This window comes from Pan troglodytes, chromosome 13, assembly GCF_028858775.2.
Source record: "Pan troglodytes isolate AG18354 chromosome 13, NHGRI_mPanTro3-v2.0_pri, whole genome shotgun sequence".
NCBI lineage: Eukaryota > Metazoa > Chordata > Mammalia > Primates > Hominidae > Pan > Pan troglodytes.
This window is the reverse complement of record NC_072411.2, coordinates 139594618-139611878: the sequence shown is the minus strand read 5'-3', so window position 1 is coordinate 139611878 and position 17261 is coordinate 139594618. Positions and strand designations below refer to the sequence as shown.

At 46.4% G+C, this 17261-nt stretch overlaps 1 long non-coding RNA gene across 2 annotated transcripts; it reads left to right on the top strand.

Moving 5' to 3' along the window:
• The first annotated feature begins 4412 nt into the window (after positions 1-4412).
• LOC104005429 (uncharacterized) lies at positions 4413-17070 on the top strand. 2 transcript variants are annotated; one of them, XR_010149685.1, is made up of 5 exons: positions 4413-4745; positions 6084-6179; positions 13158-13262; positions 13887-13971; positions 16966-17070. It is a non-coding gene; the product is annotated as an uncharacterized LOC104005429 (long non-coding RNA). The 2 variants fall into 2 exon arrangements; XR_001716133.2 differs by lacking the exon at positions 4413-4745 and adding an exon at positions 5701-5966.
• Positions 17071-17261: the final 191 nt, after the last annotated feature.

Here is a 17261-nt window from a genome sequence, read left to right as displayed (position 1 = left end):
TTACAGGCTCCCACCACCACGCCTGGCTAATTTTTGTATTTTTTAGTAGAGACAGGGTTTCACCATTTTGGCCAGGCTGGTCTTGAATTCCTGACCTCAGGTGATCTGCCCACCTTGGCTTCCCAAAGTGCTGGGGTTACAGGTGTGAGCCACTGTGCCTGGCCTATTTTTTTGCTTTTGATCCTTGTATTTTTAACTAAAGTGGCAGTTAAATATTCTGCCTTTAAAAAAATTTAAAATAACATCCTGCTCTTGTTTTAAGAATGCATTATTTTTTCTTTCTTTGAGGTTATAAAATATAGTGTTTTTTGAAGTTTTATTCTGCTCTCTTTATTGCTTACTTTAACTCCTCCCCCTCCCCATTTGTTGATTGTCCTTGGTCTTTGACTTCTATGGCAGGCACATATGTAAATTTGGGGCCTCAGGATGATGGTGGGAGGGTTTCTAAACATGAGTAACTTGGGCTTTACTGCAGGGTGAGCTGCAGGCTAACTGGCTTGTTCATTAGGAACCCCCAGTGGTCAATCTCTGTGGCTGTTTTCTCTGGAGCAGTTTGGTTTCTGTAGAAAAGGACTCTCTGATTGCCAGCTGGGTTGGGGCAAGGGCTACTGGTGATCTGGGTGAGAAGGCAGGACTGGGAATTTCCAGGCTCGGCATGCACAATTTCCTGGCCCGCTGGGTTTCAGTCCAGCCACTCTTTTCTCCCAATGTGCCTGCAGGTTTGGTTCCTTTGGTTCACTTTCCCCAGAGAATAAACTTCCTGTCTCAGCATCTTGGGGCCACCTGGATGTGGAACCCAGGCCAGAGGGCTCCTTGTACAGATGTTTACACCATGTGCTATTTCCAGCAACCCCTGCCCTCGCCTCCTGGGTGGAGGATCTACAGGCTAAGTCACCTGCAGTTACCTGCACAGGTACCTGTCACCTGCAGTTCCCAAGCCTTCCTGGATTTGCTTCTCACTATTCTCTCTCCCACCGGCCTTAAGTCCCGCTCTCTCTGGCCCTGCTGTAAGTTTCCCATTCATCTGCCTGCTTCCTGCTTTCACGTTGTGAACTGGGGTTATAAATATCTTTTGTGTCCCTATTTCCCTGTTCTCCTTGCTAAAATGTGCTTTTTGAGAAAAGTTGGGAGTGGAAAAGCTTCTACTCCAGTATCTTAAAACTAGGACTCCCCTGTGTATTTTTTTAAATTAGAAATTCAAAAATAAAATGTAACAGGGCATTCTCTGCACTCATGCCTGCTTTGAAGGGGTTTATCATGCAGCCTGGCCCCAGAGTTTAAGTACAGCAGCTCCTTTCTTCCTCAAATCCAGGCACAAAGTGGCCTGCGGGGCTGTGGGGTTGTCTCCCCGGGGTGCCTGAACAGTTAGGTCTGAGAGGCTCAGAGTGGATGGGGGCCTTGATGGGCTCACGTTGTGGATGGATGGTTGGCAGACACCATCTGGAGCTGGCAGCCTGCGGGTCACTCTGGTGATGACTGATGCCTTAGCAAGCTGTCCTGGACAGGCGCAGCACCCACCGGGCTCCTGGGTCCCCAAAAGCTATTCCGTGGAGTGGCCTTTCTCTGGTCCACTGACCATGGCTGATTCTGGGGCTGCCCACAGAAATGGGCTCAGGTGCTTAGATCACCCCCAGCCAGTGCTGCTTCTCTGACCCTCCCCATGTCCTATTTGAGCTCCTGTCCTCACTGGGCAAGGTGCCATGGGACCCCTTCTAAGGGTGACACCCTCTCTTAGTTTCCTGTGGCTGCCATAACAAATCACCATGAATGTGATGGCTTAGAATGACAGAAATGTATTTTCTCACAGTTTTAGAGTCCAAAAGTCTGAGATCCAGGTGTGGGCAGGGCTGTGCTCCCTTCCAGAGGCTCTGGAGGAAAATTCTTCCTGCCTCTTCTGGTTCTGGTGGCTCTGGTGTTCCTCGGCCCCAATCTCTCCATTTTCACAGGGCCTTCCCCTCCTGCTCCCCTTGCAAGTCTTCTCTCTTCCCCCTCTCTAAGGACACTATTTGTGGATTTAGGGCCCACCTAGGCAGTCCAGGATAATCTCATCTCAAAAAAATTTTTTTTTTGAGATAAAGTCTCTCTTTGTCACCCAGGCTGGAGTGCAGTGGCACGATCTTGGCTCACCGCAAACTCCTCCTCCTGGGTTCAAGTGAATCTTGGCCTCAGCCTCCCAAGTAGCTGGGATTACAGGCACGTGCCTCCACACCTGGCTAATTATTTGTGTTTTTAGTAGAGACGGGGTTTCACCATGTTGGCCTGGCTGGTCTCAAATTCCTGACCTCAGGCGATCCACCCGCCTCAGCCTCCCAAAGTGCTGGGATTACCTGCATGAGCCACCGCGCCTGGCCTCGAAATTCTTAATTACACCTGAAAGACCCATTTTCCAAATATGGCCATATCCTGAGGTTTAGGGATTAGAACATGGATATACCTTTCTGGGGCCACCATTCAACCCAGGGCACCCTGTAAACTCCTGACACATCCTCTTTTTGGCCTAATCCCTGTGGAGTGAGTTTTCTGCAGAGTCTTACTAATGACTATGAAGGAAACAGCCACCTTGTTGGATCTCCAGGTGACCATTCTGCTCCTGGGCCCTCACAGGTGGGATAGTCAACAGTATGAAGGGGTGGCCTCTTCATTTGCGTTCATTTAGCAGACGTTTACCCTCCATGTGGCACAGAGCAGGTGCAGTGGTGGAGCAGCTTCTCTTCGAGGTGTATCTGTTTTTCCCTTAGGATGGCGCCGCTGCCTGAACCAATCTTCAGGCTCATAAACCCTTGGCTGGACCCTACACTGCACTTGCTCCCTCCTGGGGCTGGCCTTCCTCCGGGGTTGACCAGCTATCTGGCATGGCCACACGCCCCACCCCATGAACGACTCTTTGAACACCCAGTCCCTGGTGACAAAGCAGGAATTCGGTGCCCCCTCCTGGGTGAGCATTTCAACAGGGCAGAGCTGTACTCCAAGGAAGGGGCCAGCATGATAATTTTCAGCAGTGTGTAAAGTGAGAAGGGAGCATTTTGGTGAGGGGATATGTACTACTGAAGTTAAGGTAGTAAAAATACACACGAACTCTTAAAAGGAGTAGTAAAAATAAAAGAGCAAAGAAAGAGCAGAAACTAGATAAAGGAAAGGGGTGGGGAGAGAGTGTACCAGAAACACTGTATTTGTCCTCAAAAGTGCTAACATTTTCTGTTTGGAGCCTGTTGCCTAGTGAAATTCCACAACCGGGGCGTCATTCCTGCTGCATGCAGGCTTCTCCAGAAGCCTCATGAGACCAAGGCCTTCTACTATTTTAATATATGGGTCAATGGAAAACAGTTGGAAATCAGGTAGTTGGTTAAAATTTCACTGGCCAGGCCCTTGTTTGAATAGACACATTTATAATTCAGTTAATGCTCTAGTAAAATTACACCGAGGTGGTTAGAAAATTTAAGGATTTTTTTTTTATTTTGGAGAGGAGAAGAGGAGGGGTCAGAAATGTCCAGCTGGGAAGGCACTGAAAGACCCTGTGGCCCACCCCTCCCTTGTTGGTGAGCCAGGGGACAGAATTGAGATCTGTCCTCAGGTCTTCTGGCTCCAGCTTCTGTCCCACTTCCCTGGCAGAGGTCGCGACTCTGCAAATGTGTTTTGCTTCAGAGAAAAAATTTGCTCCAACATGTAAAAATTCAAATCTCACAAAAAAGGTGGAATTTCTAGCTCCTCTGAAAATGCTGGAAGTTCTGCTGCCTGTGATGCTGTCCCTGTAAGGGTGGGCTGGCACAGCCATGCAGAAGCCAGGGGACCACCGTCCACCTGCTCTGGGGCTCCATGGGATTTGAGTCCTGTGGTGGCAGAGGAAAGCAGCTCACCCTTAGTTCAGCTGCACCTCACCCAGCAAAGACGGCCCCTACAGGTCCTAAAGGGGCAAGGGACGCAGCCAGGGAAGCTTCTTGCAGACTCTCTGAGGTCTCCTAAGTCATTGTTGACTACCAGGGGCCTGACCCCCATGTGCACGTCTTCGTTTATTATCTCCTGGGGTGATGTGGGAGCACGTGGGGCATAAGGCAGGAGGGCTCGGGAGCACCCCTGAATATGGCCATTACTGGCATCGTGAGCCCCTCCCACCACTTCCTGCCACTCCCACTCGCTTTCTAGCCGTACGGAAATGTTTGTGGTTCTCTGCATCTACCACAGGGTTCCAGGGCCCACGCCGTGGCTCTCACAGTCCCCTGTGCTGGGATGTCCTGCCCCCGCACGGCTGCTCCATTTGAACAACTCCCACACATCCTTCCAGACCCAGATTAGGTGTCTTCTTCTCCAGGAAGGCTTTTATGACTCCAGCTGACTAGACTGAATTAGACCTTCGGGGCGGAGCTGGGGAAGGGGTGGGGGATGGTGGTGGAGGGGAGCTAGCAGTTTTAATAAGCCCCCCAGTGGCTCTGACAGGCAGCCAGGCTTGCCAGCACTGCTCTGCTCAAAGCATCCTGCAAAGGCCGTGCTTATTTATTTGCTTTTGTAAGCTTCATCAGTTCTTCCAATTTTCACCCTGAAAATGATCCTTCAAACTCAGCCGCTGGATAAGACACCCTGAAATGGACATGCCTAATGTGAAACATAGGTGCTTGATTGGGTTGGGCTATGATCGTCTGTAGAAGGTTGACTAAATGGGCGTCCAGTGTCTTATTTGTAGCTCAGAGAGACAACCTTCTGGCTACAGTGGTAAGAACTGATGTCTCCTCCAGGTGCTTTTGATGGGCCAGGTATGTTCCAATTACTTTAAGTGTTATGCACGCATGCACTCTGCACTGCACCCTTATGTGCAAGTGTGACTATTACCCTTATTTTACAGAGAAAGACAGTGAGACCTGGTGAGGTTGAGTACTTGGCCCCCGGTGACTTATCACACCTGGGATTTGATCCAGACCCTCTGGCTTACACCTGTCTTAGGTCTGGCTCCGTGGAAACAGTGCCTGAGACAAATTCTCAGTGCAAGTGACTGATCAAGGGATATGGATGCTGTGGGAGAAGCTAGCACAGGAGGGAGGGGAGCGGGAGAGGTCGGGGAGGAAGTGGGGCAAGGGGTGTGCCCGGGAAGTGCAGCCGAGCCGGCTCTCACGGAGCTCAGGGGCATTCATTAGATTTGCCCTGTAGTGCTTGGCAGCCTTCCCTCTGCCAGTCTTTGGCTTTGGGCCTTCTCTGGAGGGAGACATAGTTCTTGGGACCTCTGGGGAGGGGCCGCTGTTGCTCAGGGATGATTCTCCAGGGAAGGCTACCTGTGCAAGTGCTTAGCAGCACCTGCAGCAGCTGGGAGATGGGCTCTCCCGTGGACAGTGAATCCTAGGGGCTGGAGGGGGAGTAGCCAATGATGTGGCCATCACAGCCCTCATCCTTAGCCATGATACAGAGTGCAGAGCTGTAAGCCATCTGGGCAGCTCAGCCTGGCCCAGACAATTCTGGAAAGGGAAGGTTCCTGGGCTTTTTTCTCCTGCGCTCCGGGATCTCCACTGTGGTTGCCATCAATAGACATGATTACCAGGCACCTCTCTCTGGCGGCACCTGGATGGGCTTCCTTCCTTGGGAGTCTGAAGGTGGCAAAAGGGTGCAGAGGATGTCCTGAGAGTGCAAAGTCCTTCCCCTGCACTAAGAGTCACACGCAGGCATCTGTGTTCTGTACCTTTAGCCCATGGCACAGTCTGGCACATGGTAGCTCTCAGGGACAGCTTAGTGGCATGAATGAATGAGTAAAGCAATGATGCCATCAACCTTATTGCCACCAAGTTCCCGGCCATGCTGCTGTCCAGAAAGCCTATTGGGCAAACTTGAGGCCTTGTTATCTTCTCCTTCACTGTCTTTCTAAGAAACAGGCTTGCAGCCCAGTCGCCACCCCTCCCAGAGTTTAGTTGGCAGATTTGATGCAGGTCTTGGGTGTCTGAGAGAGTGATCATGTGTGTTTCCTGGGGACGCAGACTGCCAACGTGCAGGTGAGAAGCTACGGGGCAGTTCTCCAATGCTCAGTGACCCCGCTCGGGGCTGGAGAGGTGAGTCGAGGAGACAGCGAGGTAGGGATGCTCATGCATGGTTACGGTTACTGTTTACAGCTTCTCGGCCATTCGTGGCTGCAGCCAGTGGAAAAAGGACTTCACCATTGCTTATAAACCATGAATCAGTGTCCGCCTTTGCTAACGGCTTCCTTGGTGAGTATCTCATTCACTTTGCCCCTGAGGGAGGATGGGGGGTAGCTGGAACAAGGTGCGTCTGTGCCATTTCCTGTGAACGGCTGCCTGGCAGTCGTCTGCTCATCAACCCCAACGCAGTGCTCCGACCCCTCCCGGTCTGTGGCCGAGGTGGGCGGGCGGGAGGTGAGCCTGGCTCCTCTGCTGGCCTGCCTCCCCACTTACTCACTACCATGTCATCTACCCAGGCCTGTCCCCGCCCACTTGCCGATGGCATCCCGGACCTGGGACAGCCTGGCAGGGAGCCCATGTTCCTGTTCCTCCCTTCTCTTCCCCAGAACCTTCTTTATCTACCCCAGAGAGCCAGCATTCCTTCCTGCAGGGGCTCATCCTCCTGCAGTGCTGTGGTCAGCAGTGGGCTGGACACAGAGAGGTGAAAGCTCATGTCCTGTCTGCGAGAGGTGCATGGTCTTATCACAGTGTGCACAAGTGATGACACGGAAGTCGGGTACACTCCTGCTGGCAGCCCTGTTGCAGGAGGGCATCACTCTGTCTGGGTTGCCAAGGACGGCTGCACAGCAGAAGTGATTGTTAAGTGTCTGGGTGGAGAAGAGGGAGAGGATGTTCCAGGCAAAGAGAACAGTATGAATGGCTGTGAAGTTCCAAGGCTCTTTATTTGTTACATGTGCTAAAACATTCTGTGGCCTTTAATCTCTTCTACTTACTCCTCTCAACCAATCTCCATGATAACCCTGGGAGGCCGGAAAGATGAGGGCATTATTGTCATTTCACCACAGAGAAATTGGAGGTCAGATGGAGTAGCCAACAATCTACATCCTCTCCTTCAGACCAGTGACAGCCCCCAGCCTGCAGCCTGCCCCCCACTTCTCCATTGCTGGGTCAATGCACAAGATGCATGATTTCATTTCATCCTATTTCACTTCATCTCGTCTCACTTTATTCCGCTTGCCTCCTGCTCCCCAGCTCTAGGCAACTACTGACCTTTCTGTCTTTACAGGTTTGCTTATTCAAACATTGCATAGGAATGGAATCATAGAACACATGATATTTTGTGACTGCCTTCTTTCACTTGGCGTAATGTTTCTGAGGTTCATCCACGTTGTAGCGTGTATCAATACTTCATTCTTTTTAATAGATGATTAATATTCCATTGCATGGATGTAATACATTTTGATCATTCATCACTTGATGGACATTTGGGTTGTTTCTACTTTTTGCCTATTAGGAATAATGCTACTAAAATAAACATTTTTTTTTTGTTTTGCTTTTGTGTGAACATTTGTTTTCAATCCTTTTGAGTGTATACCTAGGAGTGGAATTGCTGGGTCATAGGATAACTCTATGTTGATCCTTTGGAGGAACTGCCAGAAAGTTTTTTTTTTGAGGTGGCTGCACCATTTTACATTCCCACCAGCAGTGTGTGGGAGTTCCAGTTTCTCTGTATTCTCATTAATACTTGTTATCTAAGTCATCCTAGTGAATTGGAAGTGGTAGTTCTTTGTGGTTTTGATTTGTCATTCTCTGATGACTGGTGACATTGGGCATCTTTTCATACACTTATTGGTCATTTGTACATCTCCTTTGGAGAAATGTCTATTTAGGCGCTTTGCCCATTTTACAGATTGGGTTTTTTTATTTTTTATTGAGTTGTGAGAACTCATAATTTATTCTAGATACAAATCTCTCATGAGATATGTGATTTGCAAGTATTTTTTCCCATTCTGTGGGGTGTCTTTTCACTTTCTTAAAAGTGTCTTTTGAAACACAATAGTTTTAAAATTTGATGAAGTCCAATTTTTCTATTTTTCTATTTGTTGCTTTTTTATGTGTCATATCTAAAAAAAAACCATTGGCTAATCTAAGGTTGTGAAGATATACCCCTATATCTATTTCTAGGAGTTTTTATAGTTTTAGCTCTTATGGCTAGTTGTTTTTTTGTTTTTATTTTTTGAGACAGGATCTTGCTCCATGGTCCAGGCTCGAGTGCAGTGGTGTGATCACAGTGCAGCTTCAACCTCTTGGGCTCCAGCTCCTCCCACCTCAGCCTCCTGAGTAGCTGAAACTACAGTTGTGTGCTACCATGCATGGCTAATTTTTTAACTCTTTTGTAGAGACGTGGTCTCACTATGTTGCCCAGGCTGGTCTCGAACTTTTGGGCTCAAGTGATCCTCCCACCTTGGCCTCCAAAAGCATTAGGATTGTAGAAATGAGTCACTGCATCAAGCCACATTTAGGTCTTTGATTCATTTTGAGTTAATTTTTGTATATGAGGTGAGGTAGGGATCAAAGTTCATTCTTTTGGATGTGGATATCTTGTTTTCCCAAGAATGATGGAAAAGACAACTGTTTCCCTTGGAGTTGTTTTAGTGCTCTTGTTGAACATAAATGTAAAGGTTTAGTTATCAATTAAACATAAATGTAAGAGTCTATTGCTGGGCCTTTTTGGATTCATTAATCTATATGTCTATCCTTATGTAAGTCCCATGTGGTCTTGATTCCTGTTGGTTTGTAGTAAGTTTTGGAATCAGGAAGAGTGAGTCCTTCAGCTCTGCTCTACTTTTACATGATATTCTGGGTACCTTGTGAATTTTAGAATCAGTTTGTCAAGTTCTACCAAGAAGTTAGCTCTTTTTTTCCTTGTTATAGATCCAAATTTCTGACATCCTGATCATCTTAAGCCCAAGGAATAAGCTCAGAATGGCAATGGAAGAAGTGTTGAGAATGTCAGATGCTAGGTTGGGTGTGGTAGCTCATGCCAGTAATCCCAGCACTTTGAGAGGCTGAGGTGGGTGGATCACTTGAGCTCAGGAGTTTGAGACCAGCCTGGCCAACATGGTGAAACCCCGTCTCTACTAAAAATACAAAAAAATTAGCTGAGTGTGGTGACCCATGCCTGTAGTCCCAGCTACTCAAGAGGCTGAGGCAGGAGAATGGCTTGAATCCAGGAGGTGAGGACTGCAGTGAGCCAAGATTGTGCCACCACACTCCAGCCTGGGTGACAGAGTGAGATTTTGTCTAAAAAGATAAAAAAGTCAGATGCTATAGAGACAGAGTCACGGGAAGCATAGTCAAGAGGTGAGGGAGTGGTGCAAGCTGAGGGACTCCAGTGAGCATGGGCCCTGCCTCCTGGCTGGGTGCCTCCTTTCTGGGTTGTAAGTGGATTCAGGGCACCAACAATCCCCAGAGTCCCACAGGGCTGCTCAGCAGCCTTTGCAAAAAGTTCTCACCAAGCTAGGGACACACTTATGTTTATTTTGGGGCTAATAGGATAAAAGAATTTTGCCTTCAACCCTGTCTTTATTCTGCCTGTAATTTTTGTATCTGAAACTTGAGTTTCATATGTTTTCAGTATCTTGGAGACTTGTGATCTCAAGCAACTGTATAGAAGCTTCAACTGTTTGCATCTTGGATACAGGCTGAGGGCTGGAAAGCCAACAAGGACAAAAGGGCAGAAGAAGCCCGTTTCTTTCCCCATGAACATTGCAGGGATGTGACTCAGTGTCACTTAGGTGATGTGCATGACATGAGGGAAAAACCAAGGCTGATTTACAATAGGGAAGAAGCATCATTATAGTGTATCTTCTACCAAAGATCGAAATAGTAAAAAAAAAAAAAAAAAAAAAAAAAAAAAGTAAAAACATGTTGACGCTGAAAATATAGAGAAAAAGTCAATGTTCTCCTCAGGAAGTTTGTGGTTGAGGGTTAGAGAGTATGCAGCAGCCCACATGGAGAACCACAAAAAGATGAGAAGGTCATCAAGAGAGCTGGGACTGGCAGGGAGCTGGAGGCTGAGGCTCTGCAGTGGATCTGCAGCTAGACCTTCCTGTGCCAGTCATGGTCTCTTCTTGCCTCAGTTTCCTCATCTGTAGGATGAAGATTTGCACTAGATGCTCTCTCAGGAGGCTTTTAATGATGAAATTTTTGAATTCTGTGGATTGACATATTTTGGTGGGACATGAAGCTCTCCTATTGCACCAGTGATTCAAAGAGACTCATGGGAAAGAGGAGGCTCAAGACACTCATCAGACAGAAGAATGAGTGGAGAACTCAGCACTTGCTTCCTTTGCCACCTGCCAACATCCAATCAAATTGTGAGGAGAAATGGTTTTGGTTGGCAAAGCATTTGTTCAATGCTAGGAATTGAGGAAGCTTGATTTTCTCCAGCTCCTTTACAGAATAATCCCAGTAAACACCCTGATATTTTAAGAGGAGGGAGAGGGATGGAGAGTTGAGAGAGTTATGAATAGAGGAAGGATGCACAATGACTGCTTGGGGCTGTGGGGCTCTCTTCCCAGGCCCATCTAAATCTCAAGCACCTTTACGACTGAACTCTGGGTCTATTTGAAGTCTGTCTTCATCTTCCCCCCTTGGGAGTTTGTGCAGGGCTCAACTGTCTGGGTTCAAATCTCAGTTTTATCACTTATTAGAACAGTGAGCTTGGGCAGATTTCTTAACTGCTCCAAGCCTCATTTTCCTCATCTGTAGATGTCAATGGTGACAAGAGTGTCTCATGGTGTTGTGGTGAGGTTAGAGAAGGCAAAGCATGTGATGTTCCCACCATTGAGCCTGCACTCAGTGCTGATCATTGCCACTTGATGGAGGTGGCAGGGGCCCCCACAGAATGCACAGAGCCTATAGCAGATGAGGCTTCCTGACCTTGGGGCCACTTTCCAGAGAGTGGGGCTCCCCCATGATGATGAGTCAGGGAGGCACCTGGTGTCAGAGAAGGAGTTGGCATTGTTGGGTAGTGAAGAACATCAATACCAAAACCGAACCTCAAACCAGAAACAAGACCCGAAACTCAGCTTGCCTGCTGTCCTGTCATTAACCAAGCAGATCAGAGGGGACAGAACTGCATCTTTGCAGAGACTCACAGCCATGCAGGAACTTTATGGACTGAGATGGATAGCCACCTTGCAGGAGATGAGGGTAGGACTTCACATCAAAGGGATGAACCAAAGCCACCCCAGAATGGCTGAGGGGCCACTGTGCTGCACTACATGGCCTTTCACAGCCAGAGGAGAGACACCACTGGAACCCAGTGGTAAGGCATGTGAGAGGGGCTGCTTGACACAACCTCATAGACATCTGGAAGAACAAGTGTGGGGACTGACATTGACACTGATGAGGCATGAATTGGTGGTTTTCAGCTGCTGAGTCCTAACTCCCTTGGAGCTGCGTAATGTCCGTGTCTGAGAAGTGGGAGTGAACAACAATGATTCCTTGGTCTGCCTACCACTCAGGACTCATAAAGCTCATCCCAATGTCCATCTTCAGGAGAATGAGGGCCAGTGAGGCGTGACCTGGCCTCACATCTCTGAAGGATGGTTCTTGGAGCAAGCATGGCCTTACTCTCCTCCCCTTCCACAGGGATGGCCATGACTTTTGTATACTCTGGCCCATTTCTGTTTTGAAATTGTTAAATTTTATCAACAGCTACCTACAGAAGATTTGTTCATTATACATTTTCTTGGCCACCATATTTTTTAATGGCAAGTTAAATCAAAAGAAGTCTTAAATGGTATTGTGATTTGTTCCCTCCCTCCCTCTTTCTCTTCCTTCCTTTCTTTTTTTTCTTTTCTCTCTTTCTTTCTTTCTTTCTTTCTCTTTCTTTCCTTCTTTCTTTCTTTCTCCTTCCTTCCTTCCTTCTTTAGATGGAGTTTCGTTCTTGTTGCCTAGGCTGGAGTGCAATGGCACAATCTCTGCTCACTGCAACCTCCGCCTCCTGGGTTCAAGCGATTCTCCATTTTCAGGCTCCCAAGTAGCTGGGATTACAGGCATGTGCCACCACATCTGGCTAATAGTGTTTGTTTTTTAGTAGAGACCGGGTTTCACCATGTTGGTCAGGCTGGTCTCGAACTCCTGACCTCAGGTGATCCACCCGCCTTGGCCTCCCAAAGTGCTGGGATTACAGGGATGAGCCACTGCGCCCAGCCCAAGTAGAATCATTTCTTTTAGAAAATAAGGGCTTTTACTAGACTTTTGGATTTAACTAGAAGTTTCAAAGAGCTCAATCCAGATCTTTGGGTACAGATTAAAAGTGAAGAGTAGAATTAGACCTTAAGAGGCGCAAGCCTGAATGTATTTTGGGAAAAGAGAGGATGTGGAAAGAGAAGATCCTTATGTTTTAGGAAACTATCTTCCACCATCTTTGCAGTACACAGCTGTTGCCATGGTACTACTAACCTGGTCTGTTAGTGAGCTCTGCTGTGATAACAAACAACCCCCAAATCTCAGTGACTTTGAACATTGAATATTTCTTTCTTCCTTATGTTACACAAAAAGTGGCCTTGGATTCGCTAACAGCGGGGCTGCTGCAGCTGGACTCTAGGAATCCAGTATCCTGGAAAAACAGCTCCTATTTCATATGTGCTCATTTTGTAGCATGTAGAAAGGAGAGTTAGGGGGTTGCAGAAATTTGTGATGTGTTTCTCATATATCACATTTTCTCAAGTTCCATTGGCTCAAGCTAGTCACATAGTCAAGGCTGGCAGTGCGATGAAGAATTAAAATCTAGGCCGGGCAAGGTGGCTCATGTCTGTAATCCCAGCACTTTGGGAGGCTAAGGCGGGTGGGGTGGTGGATCACCTGAGGTCAGGAGTTCAAGACCAACCTGACCAACATGGTGAAACCCCATCTCAGCTAAAAATACAAAATTAGCCGGGCGTGGTGGCACATGCCTTTAATCCCAGATACTTGGGAGGCTGAGGCACGAGAATCGCTTGAACCTGGGAGGTGGAGGTTGCAATGAGCCAGGATCGCACCATTGCACTCCAGCTTGGGCAACAAGAGCGAAACTCTGTCTCAAAAAAAAAAAAAAAAAAAAAAAGAATTAAAATCTGCATAAAGGTGGGTTCGGTAAATCAATGATGATTGGAGGGAATATACAATCTTCTACCAGGCAGGAGCACACATGGTAGAGGAACAATCATACCCTCCGCCACACCCAGCAGGTTGTCCTCTATTTCCTGTAAACAGGGGAAAAGTCACAGATACTGGAAATTTCAGATTGGCTTCACATGGTGGATGGGACGCTCACCAGACTGCATCCCTACAGTTAATATAGTGCCTACTGCATAAAAGGTATGTTGAATGAGTTAAAGAATGATGGAACACAGACACAGTTGAGATGATCATGTGTCCTGTTCTTTAGTAGTTGTTTTATTTGTGCTGTCTCAGATTTTAAAACACAAAAGCCGCAGTTAATTTCATTCACAAAATATAGTACATCTGGGGAGCAACTCTCCAAATTATCTTTTGGATTTCCTTCCTAAGCAGGAAAATTTTCTGGGAACACAGAATGGCTGTTCATTTAGAATTAATGAAAAGCAGATATTTATAGTTTAGTCTTCAGAACCTTCCCTAACTAAGCCCCGTGTCTTAGAAGAATGATGAAAAACACCTTTGGAAGGCATATTGGCGTGGCACAGCTAAAACTACCAGTACATGTAAATATCAGGAATGACCTGTGAACAGCATGGGTCTCCTTGGCAGGCAGTTCTAGTCCATAGGCAGTGCCCCAAGCCACTCCAGAGTCTCTTCAAATCACCAAGGATGGGATATGCTTATCAGTTTGTGATAAGGTTGGAATCTGTTTCAGAAAACACAATCTATCTGTTTTACTTATGACTGAGGGACTCAGTAGAATAAGAACAGATGAGAAAAGGCATTTTAAAATAAATTTCTTCTTGCTTCGGCTTGCTATAGGGCAAATCCTTAAAACTGAGACACCAAGACAGAAAACTACACCTTGGAGACTGCACACAATTTCCTTCTACTGCTGTTTTGAAAGGTATGGTGGATTTCAAGAATGTGCCAATCCGTTGCTTTTCTTTCTTTCTGTTTTAAAATGGTAAAAAGGATATGTGTATATAAATTTATGTCAGAAAGTTTTAAACTTTAAGCCCAAAATTCCATCTCTCCAAATTGAAAAGTAGTGCTTGGGAACAAATAAACTTGATACTGTTGCTAGGACCCTTTTCCCCAGTTTTCCACCCTTTAATCATCTTCAGAAATTTTGAAAACGAATTATTTGACAGGGAGCTACATTTAAAAAAATTTTTGTCTTGATTTTCTCTTTTTAAAAAGGGATTAAAAAAAATAAACCACAATCCAGCAACCCTCTGTCTTTCCTGAAGCCACTTTAACTCTTTTCACTTTTTCTTCTGTCATTTTCCTCCCTGTGAAATGCTTATCCTGTTCATCTCAGCTTCTCCAGTTATAAATATCTCTGACTTCCTTCTATGGGAATGAGCATTTCCTTGTCTTATGTCAGCCATTCCTCTCTCCCTGATAATTGTATCACAAGTGTTGTTTAAAGAATTCTTCAGTGTTTACATGATCACGAGAGCTAAAACAACCTCTTCTTTGGTTTGTTCGCTTGTGCATATATATATATATTTCCCCAAAACTCTTCAATAATCATTAAATGCAACACTGATCCATCTGCTTTCTAAATTCATGGAGGCCTCCCTTTTGGGACCTCCCTATCCTCTTGCTCTGGGCCTGGCTCATTGATCTTGACCTTGTGCCCACTGCATTAGCAGTTGTTCTTTCTCATGTATTGGAAATGCACTGTCCCTGCGTCTTCTCTGGGTTCCCTGTCTTCTAGAATCTTTGTTTTCCTTTTTCCTGATTTCTCTCTCAACTTGGTTTTACACATCTTTGGTGTAATACAGCCTTTAGTGAACTTCTGAGCAAAGATAATGGATAATAACTTTTGACATCTTACCTAGCAGTGAATTTGATTAATGGTTGGATGTAAAATTTTAGGTTGGAAATATTTTCTTTCCAGGCTTTCAAAGGCATTGCTCCATGGGCTCTTTCCTTCCAGTGCTGCTGATGAGAATGTCTGATAGGCTTTCTGATTCCTGATGCTTTGTATAAACCCATGCAATCTTGTTTTTCTTTTTAACTTTCTGTAAGTTGTTAGGATTTTCTCTTTATTATCAGTGTTGTGAAATGTGACAGGGATGTTTCCTCATGAGAATTCTTCTTCATTCACTGTTTCACTGTTCGATCGGGAAACTTACACTGTCCAATCCTGGGAATTTTTCCATATTATTTATTTGATCATTTCCTTCTTGTTATTTTCTGTTCTTTCATTCTGTCACTTTTGTTTCTCAGATGTTGGACCTCCTGGATGAGCCTGTAATTTTCTAGGCTTCCCTGTTTTATTACCTCTCTTTGACTTTTTATTATACTTTCTCAGGGATTTTCTCAAGTTAATGTAAAAACTTCTATTGACTTTTAATTTTTGCTATGGTATTTTTGATTTCTAAAAGATTTTTTTTTTTTTTTTTTGAGATGGAGTCTCACTCTATTGCACAGGCTGGAGTGCAGTGGCTTGAGCCTGACTCACTGCAACTTCAGCCTGCCAGGTTCAAGCGATTCTCCTGCCTCAGCCTCCCGAGTAGCTGGGATTGCAGGTGTCTGCCACCACGCCGGGCACAGTGGCTCATGCCTGTAATCCCAACACTTTAGGAGGCTGAGGTGCGTGGATTGCTTGAGGTCAGTTCTAGACTACCCTGGCCAACATGGTGAAACCACATCTCTACTAAAACTACAAAAAAGATTTCTTATTCTGTAAATGTTCTCATTTCAAAAGTAACATTCCTGTCTTGTTTCACGGATTATTATTTTTTCTTTGAGCCCTGTGAATATTGTTTCCCTGTAGAACAGTTTTCTCTTTTTTTCTGTATTGTCTGTTTCCTCCAAGTCTGTTGGCCCTCCCTCCTGCTCTCCCTCCCTTTCTCTCTCTCTTTCTTCCTCCCTTCCTCCCTTCCTTCTCCCCTTCCTCCCTTCCTTCCCTCTTTTCTTTTTTTAGATGGAGTTTCACTCCTGCTGCCCAGGCTGGAGTGCAATGGCATAATAGCGGCTCACAAACCTTCGCCTCCCAGGTTCAAGCAATTCTCCTGCCTCAGCCTCCTGAGTACTTGGATTACAGGTGCCCACCACCATGCCCAGCTAATTTTTGTGTTTTTAGTAGAGATGGGGTCTCACCATGTTGGTCAGGCTGATCTTGAACTCCTGACCTCAGGTGATCTGCCCGCCTCACCCTCCCAAAGTGCTGGGATTACAGGCATGAGCCACCGTGCCCTGACTTCTTTCCCACTTTCATTTACATTTCTGCTGCTTATTTAGGGATATCCTTAGAGGGTGTGATTGGCTGTTCATATTTGAGAATGAGTCCCTGAAAAGCTAGTCAGAGCTCTGTATTTATGGGTGGGACTTGGTGGGTAGTGAGTTTCCCAATGGCTGAAGACTTACCTATTTTTTTCAGGGTGGTGGTTGTGGGGAGACCTTATATATTAGCATCTTCTATCTTTTCTTTTGGTCCAGTCACTTTCTCCACGGAGGAACTTTGCCATTTCCGCTGGTAGAGTGGTACAGATTGAATTGTGTCCTCCCAGAAAGATTTGTTCAAGTTTTAGCCTCTAGTACCTCAGAATGTGACCTTATTTGGAAATGGGGTCATTGCAGATGTAATTATTTAGACGATGATGACGTCATGCTGGAGTAGGGGGGCTTAATCAAATATGACCGGCGTCCTTACAGACGAGGAGAGACAGACACAGAGGAGAACACCGTGTGAAGACAGACAAAGGGAGAAGCCTTATGGAGATGGAGGCTGAGATCAGAGTGAGGCAGCCACAAACTAAGGGACTCTGGGGGAAGCAGAGAGGGAGCCTACCCTAGAAGCCTGGAGGGAGTGGGGCCCCGCCAACACCTTGATTTCAGACTCCCAGCCTCCAGAACAGTAAGAAATAATTTTCTATTGTTCTAGGAGACCCTGTTTGTAGCACGTTGTTACAGCAGCCCTAGCAAACGAACACAGAGAGTGTGTGTGCCCACTGCTGCCCAAGATGCTGGCCAATGGGACAGGAGCTTGATGGGTAAGCACTTTCCCGAACCCCCTCCAGTTCCCGGGAAGAACTTTCCCGAACCTCCTCCACTTCTGATGAAGCATTTCCTGAACCCCCACTCCACTTCTGCGCCTGCTGTAGGTCTCCCCGGGCCCTGTTCTGTGCTTGTTGTCCCCGGGTCTGGAGCTTCTCTGGTTTAATTGCTCTTGAAATTAAT